The following is a 7,073-nucleotide window of genomic DNA, read 5'->3' on the forward strand; positions in this document are numbered from 1 at the left end:
GGAGATTCTAATCAATGTAATGAAACAAGTTATATGAATGGCTGAATGTGAAACTGATGATGTGCCCTGTAAAGTTTCACTCAATCCACAATAAAAACCTTAAAGAAAAAAAAAAAGGTCTCAGGTAGCAACCATGCAACATTTATCATGACAGATTGCCTTTGTTATATAACTCTACTCTAACAGAAATAACACAAGTGGATGGTTTTTAACAGCCAGACATTTATTCTCTCACTGTAGTTAAGTGCTGTTGAGTCTATTCCAACTATAGAAACCCTGCATAGGGTTTCCAAGGAGCAACTGCCGACCATGTGATTTTCAGTCCAGTGTTGATCCTATAGCACACCACACCAGGAGTTCTATCACAGTTTTGGAGGTTAGACATCAAATTCAGAGAATTGGCTCTTGGGGAAGCGTTCTCATTCTGTGACCTCTAAGGTAATGTCCATATCTCTTTTCAGTATCCGGAGGCCCAGCGTTCATTGGAGATTTCCTTGTGTCTTGGCATCCATCTTTCCTGGATCTAAGAGCTTCACAGTGCAGAAACCCCAGGTCCAAAGAATGCAATCCACTCCTGCTCTTCTGTCTTGGTGGTAGTAAGTCTCTCTATCTCTGATCTCTTCCCTCTCCTTTTTTATCTCAAAAGAGAATGGCTCAAGATTCAACCTCATCCTGTGGATTACATCTGGCATCATTAACATCATAGACGTGAAGAGTGATAACACATAGGATAATTACATCAGCTCACATTATGGGGATGATTGTATCATATTAGATCTCATCATGGAGGTGATAACTACATCTTAACTGCGGAACCACTGAGAATCTTGGCCCAGCCAAGTTGACAAAAAACCTTAACTATCTCACAGATGATGAACATAAGTATTCTGAAGACAAAATTGCATAAACAAAATGAGGAGACATTTTGTCCATTTTCTGGCAGGACTAAGTTGGAGTAAATGCAAATGAATGTGCTGGCAATAAGATTATACTATTAGCCATCTGAAGATTGGGCTCATTACCAAAGAAGGCAAAGCATCAATTTGTAGCATTATAACATTCTGCTTCTGCTGCTGAAGACGTGTTGGATGTTTTTATCTATTCTCTGCTTATTTATGTGTATAGCAAGTAGTTCTGTACCAGCCTCTTGGAAGAAGCTTAATTTTGTATTGTTTCTATTATATTGTTTTCTCTAATGGGCATGATGTTCTGTCTTAAAAATAAACACTACGTTTATTCCTTTCAAATAATTCTAGATTCAAGCTCTTTTGTTTATCATTATCAAACAGCATGCATGGGATTATAGATATATTTTAAATGGAAACACTCTATGATGCAAAAATTATATTTGAGTAACATGTGGGGAATTATATTCATTCCATCTATCACTTATTCTTTCATTATTTTAATGTGCATGTATTGGGTTAAGTGTAATGAGAAATTCAAGGATGTATAGGACATCTCTCTGGTCTTGCTGCTGCTGCTGTTACTATGTGCTATTAAATCAGTTCTGATTCAAAGGGACCCTGTATAAGGTTTCCAAGGCTGCAAATCTTAGAAAGCAGAAAGCCACATTCTTCTCCCTCAGAGTGGCTGGCAGATTCAAACTGCTGATCTTGCGATTAGCAGTCCAACATGTAACGCAGTATGTTATCAGGGCTCTACAGGCCTTAGGCTACTTATAAGGTGCAAAGTCCAGTTTTCCTGAAGTTGTTTCTGACTCATGGCCACCCTGTGTGTGTCAGGATAGAACTGTACTCCTTGGGTTTTCAGTGACTAGTTTTATAGAAGAAGATTGCCAGGATTACTTGGACTCGAACCTCTAACCTTTTGGTTAGCCATTGAGTACATTAACTTTGACCACCCAGGGACTCCTTATAAAAAAATTGTACAGTATTGTTAATATCTTCAGACAGAAATGAATGTAGATGCATTAAAAATTCAGAGGAAAGAGAGATCAGTGTGTTCTCTCATTTCACAAATTTTTCTTGTGTCTCTACTATGAGCTGGGTGCTGCTCTATGGGAAGGGCATGTAGTCCTGACTAAGGTAGTCACAGTTCCTGATTACAGGGATCCTGTGGAAGAGACGAAAAACCCCAGATAAATTATACAACTTCAGGCACCCCAAATGCTGCAATGAAAAATAAAAAGACAAAGATATTTTAGGTCAGGAAGGTAACGTATGTGAAAAGGTGGCATATGAGTAGAGACTTAATGAAGTTCACCAGCAAGCATATGAAGATCTGGTCCCTTTCTAAGCAGAGGGACTATCTTAGTTAGCTAATGTTGTTATAACAGAAATCTACAAGTGGATGGCTCTAACCAATAGAAATTTATTCTCTCACAGTTTAAGAGACTAGACGTCCGAATTCAAAGTGCCGCCACCTTTTTCAGCATCTGGAAGTTCAGCTTTCCTTGGAAATCTCCATGTGTCTTGGCATGGAGGTCTAGGAACTTCATAGGCAGGAATTCCAGATCCAAAGGATAGAATTCAGTTTATAGCATTTCTTTCTTGGTGGTAGTAGGTCCCCATTCTCTGCTCACTTCTCTCTCCTTTAATCTCTTGTAAAATAAAAGGTGTTGCAGGTCATATCCCTGGGAATCTCCTTCACATCTATCTGGGTTGTGATGGATTAAGGGTGGTGTATCCCACTCTTGGAGTCCTGGTGTGGCACTGTAGGACAAGCTCTAGATTGCTAATGGCAAGGTTGGCGGCTCAAATCCACCAGCCACTCTTTGGAAACTCTATATAGGGTCACTATGAGTTGGAATTGACTTGACAACACTTAACACCAACCACATCCCACCCTTCACCCTCTTGTAGATTTATCACATCAAGGGGGAGCATCACGTAACTGTCATACCACTGAGAATCATGGCCTCGGAAAGTTGATATATACTTTAGGGGAAACACAATGCAATCTATCACAGGAACCAGCATGGAAAGACCCTGCTATGGATTGAAATGTGTCCCCCCCAAATATGTGTTGGGATTCCAACCCCTGTATGTAGTCCTGTTTGGGAACAGAGTTTTCTTTGTTAGGCTAACGAAACACTTCCTGTGGGTCATATCCTAAACCAAATTCTTTCTGAATTATCAAAAAGAGTAGATTCAATGCAGAAGCATTCACAAACTTGGGTAGTCATACACTATGTTAGGTTTGCCAAGAAACAAGGGATATTGGGGTCTGTTGACAAGGAAGGAATCAGCACGGTGGAAAGCCTGGAATGGACTTTCAGCCTCTGGAATTGTGAGAAAATAAATTTCTGTTCTTTAAAGCCACCCACTTGTGATATTTTTGGTAGAGTAATACTAGGTAACTAATCCAGGCCCGGAGGCAAAAATGAGTTTAGCATGTTCTTGAATTAAAAGAAAGCCAAATGACGAGAGTACAGAAGAAAAGAGTGATAGATGACATCACAGAGGTGGGCATGGACCAGATCCTATTGCCTTTTGTAGGCCATGATAAAGGTTGTATTTCCAGTGAAAAGGGAATCCACTGGGAATTTAGAGCAGGATATGGTATAAACTCATTTGCAATTTTGGAAGAATCATTCGGGATGCAGTGTTGGAAATTCAATTGTAGAAAGGTAAGACAGATAGCCAGGACAGATATAAGATACATTTGTAATTATCCAGGTCACAGAGGATCAATAAGAAATTAATTCAAGTAGTTAAATGGTGATGTGGGTTAATGCACTAAACTGCAAGCCATTTGAACTGCACGGCCGGAGGTTCAAGGTCACCAGCTGTTCCTCTGAAACCCCATACAGGGTCACTATGGATCGGAACAGATTCGATGACACTTAACAACAACAACAACAACCTAGACAGATTCAAATTTATTGTGGTGGTCTAGCTAGAGACCATTGGTTTGGATTAGGATGATAATTGTCAAGGTTCCATTTTCACAAAAGAAACAATGTGATATAATTTGAGCTGAGCTTTACAAGAAGAGCAGCATCTTGACAAAGGGAAGTCATTCATTGATTTATTGACTACCTCCCTACCCTGTGTCAGGTACTGTGTGAGGTGCAGGGGATACAATGGCACAGAAGACAGACATGTTTCCTATCTTCCCTGAGTGGGGGGAGAAAACTTGAGGACGGAGTTATATTGTAACTAAAAATACAAAAGGAGGAAGGTGAATATTATGCTTATAGGAATCACTTCTAGAATTAGTTCTAAGGATGTTTTATTCTTTTCCATTTAGTATAGATAATTATATTATTAAACTCCTTTGTATGCTCAGCTCCTCTTGAATTTGCAAAAGTGTAACATTTCTATCATTAGAAAATCAGTTTGCTGTCAGCCAGCAAATTTTATCAGATAACTTCCTTGGAATCAGTGGTTAGTATTAATTTTTTTTTTCAATTCTGTGAAGGAGAAATTATAGTCTCTGAGCAAAGAAAGGAACAGAAGACAGCACAAAACACAGGGCAGGTACGTGTGTCTAGGTATTGTCTTTGTTGTTCCTTTATTCCATAAGAGAAGTGACAGTTCATCTGCTTACGTAGCCTCCAATCTTGTCCCACCCCAATTTTTCTTCATTTTAGTTTTCCTTTTTTTCTAACTCAAATTCACCAGCCACTCCTCAGAAACCCTACACAGGGTTGCTATGAGTTGGAACCGACTGGAAGACACTTAACAACAATTCTTACTCTAGACTAACACCACTGAATTAGCTGGCCTAAAGCATAGGTCTGTTCCCCAACACCAAGGGAATAAATTACAAATCCCTTACCCTGACACAAATAGACCCAACTTATATTTCTCTTCTCTGCATTGCTATACTCTCCAATTTTTAACTCACACGGAATTATAAATCACTGTCTCACTAATTGTTCCTTTAATGTTTCCAACAATTTATTGCCTATATTTATATGACTCCTACTGGCCTTCTGAAATACCTTTCCCTTGCTTTACCAATTAAAACTACATATCTTGAGAGACCAGTGCTTGGATCCTATCCTACCTCTTTCTTTAGGTTCCTCTGAATCCTTATCTGGAAACAGAAGGTCAACTCTGTTGCTAGGTAACATACTGCTTGCGGTAAAAGTGATGCTTGGTTGGTAAATTGCATTTGGACTGGGAGGATTTAGACATGAACTATAAATATCTGATGGGAAGGCAATACTTTGGGCTTCCATGAGTCTGAAGATGCTTGTATCTGGGCAGCTCCCTTGTAGGGACCCTGGAGCCTAGGTCAATGGAGTTGCTATAAAAGATCCTGCGTCTTATGGGCCATGAGGATTCTAAGCCAGGATATTTCTCACATCCACCTAATAGGGATGTTGTTTTCTTCCACTTGAGGTATCACTGGTGGGTAAGTGGGGGTGGGGGAGGGACTTTGAATTGTTGTATATAGCAGTAAAGGGCTTCTGTGGAAGATAAGTCCTATCCTGGGTTCGGTAGTAACCCGCAAGAGTTCATGTTCACCCAGAACCTCAGAATATGACTTTATTTGGGAATAAGGACTTTGTTGTTGTTGTTGTTAGCATAACAACAGTTGTGAGGATGGTGCAGGGATCAGCAGTGTCTCGTTGTGTTGTTCATGGGTCTCTGTGAGTCAGAACCATCTCGATGGCATGTATGATAACATTAATAACAGCATGCTGAAATACAATTTCAATTCAGGATGAGACATTAAGAGAGCAGATAAAATATGAAGCTTGACACAATGTCCTACACATTTTTACATGAAAATACTTTGGATCCTTTTTGATTTTCTGAACTTCAGTTGTTATACTGCCAAAGGTAAAAGATATTATGCTATCTTTTTATTTTTAAACTTTATATTGTGAGTTGAATGAAGGTTTACAGGGAAGATCATCAGTGTTACATTCAACAAATCATGTTCTTGGTTTCATCTCAGCGAATGCAATCCCCTCCCTGTAACAAGCTTTCCTACTTCCTCCCTGTGCTTATTTCTGTCCCACCTTCCTTCCTATCCCTTCTCAACTTGGTCTTTAGGTAAATGTTGCCCTTTTGTTGTTGAATGCTTGACCATTTCATGGTGAGCAGACCTTATCAGTGTTGTCCGCCGATATACTATTGCTTGGCTGAAAATTGGGTGATGAGAGTGAGTTCCGTTCCAAACCTGAAGGGTGGTCGAGGGCCATAGTCTTGGGTTCCTCCAGTCTCGACCAGATCAGTAAACCCAGCCTTTTTTTTTTTTTTTTTTTAATAATTTTGACTTCTGTTCCATGTTTTCTCCTCCCACTTTATCAGGGACCTTCTAATGTGATCTCTTCCAGAGAATATGTTCCCTATTAAAGGGGAAATTTATTAGAGGGTAATCCAATGATTTGGCAGCACAGAATTCTTACCTGGACAAAAGTGAGTTATACAGTACAATCAAGTAATCAGATCATTTCCCTGTGTCTAAGGAACAGAAGAATCACAATACACTTAAAATTTCTAGCAAAGTACAAAATAAGCCAGCTTCTCCACTATTGTAAAAAGTCAAGAAAAGGTTTTCACACTAAAAGAAACATTCTTGGACAGTTTCTCATGAAAGTGTTGATGTTTCATGTTTAAACAAAGAGATAAGGGTAGAATTTGATCTTCATAAGTCCAGGAAAACTCTTAGTCCTAAGACTGGATTTGTTTGGGTGGCCTAACCAGTTGCCACAAATTGGGTAGTTTAAAAATAGCAGAAATTATTCTGTCATAATTTTTGAGACAAGAATTTGAAACCAAGGGTTGGTAAGATTCCTTCCTTGCTTTTTCTAGCTTTTGGTGGTTATTAACATTGGCAGCATTCCTTGGTTTGTAGATGCATACGCCAATCTCTGTCTCTTTCTTCATATGGCTTTCTCCTTTGTGTGTGTCTCTTCCCTTTTTATAAGGACACCAGTCATATTGGATAAGGGCCCACACCAATCGAGTATCACCTCATTTCACTAGATTACCTCTACAAAGGCCTTGTTTTAAAATAAGTGTACATTCACAGGTACAGGGGTTAGGAATTCAATATATCTCTTTAGGGAACATTCAGTCCATTACAGGGAGAGAAGTGGATGACAGGTATAAAATGATGTTGTTGTTGTTGTCAGGTGCCATTGAGTC

The 7,073-nt window shown here is 39.3% G+C and overlaps 1 protein-coding gene across 7 annotated transcripts in view; it reads right to left on the reverse strand.

Moving 5' to 3' along the window:
• The window catches only part of ANKS1B (ankyrin repeat and sterile alpha motif domain containing 1B), a 671,108-nt gene that overhangs the window by 531,534 nt on the left and 132,501 nt on the right, over positions 1–7,073 (reverse strand). The gene's annotated exons all lie outside the window — the stretch shown is intronic.

The sequence above is a fragment of the Chrysochloris asiatica genome, unplaced genomic scaffold (assembly GCF_000296735.1).
Source record: "Chrysochloris asiatica unplaced genomic scaffold, ChrAsi1.0 scaffold00347, whole genome shotgun sequence".
NCBI classification, from domain to species: Eukaryota; Metazoa; Chordata; class Mammalia; order Afrosoricida; family Chrysochloridae; genus Chrysochloris; species Chrysochloris asiatica.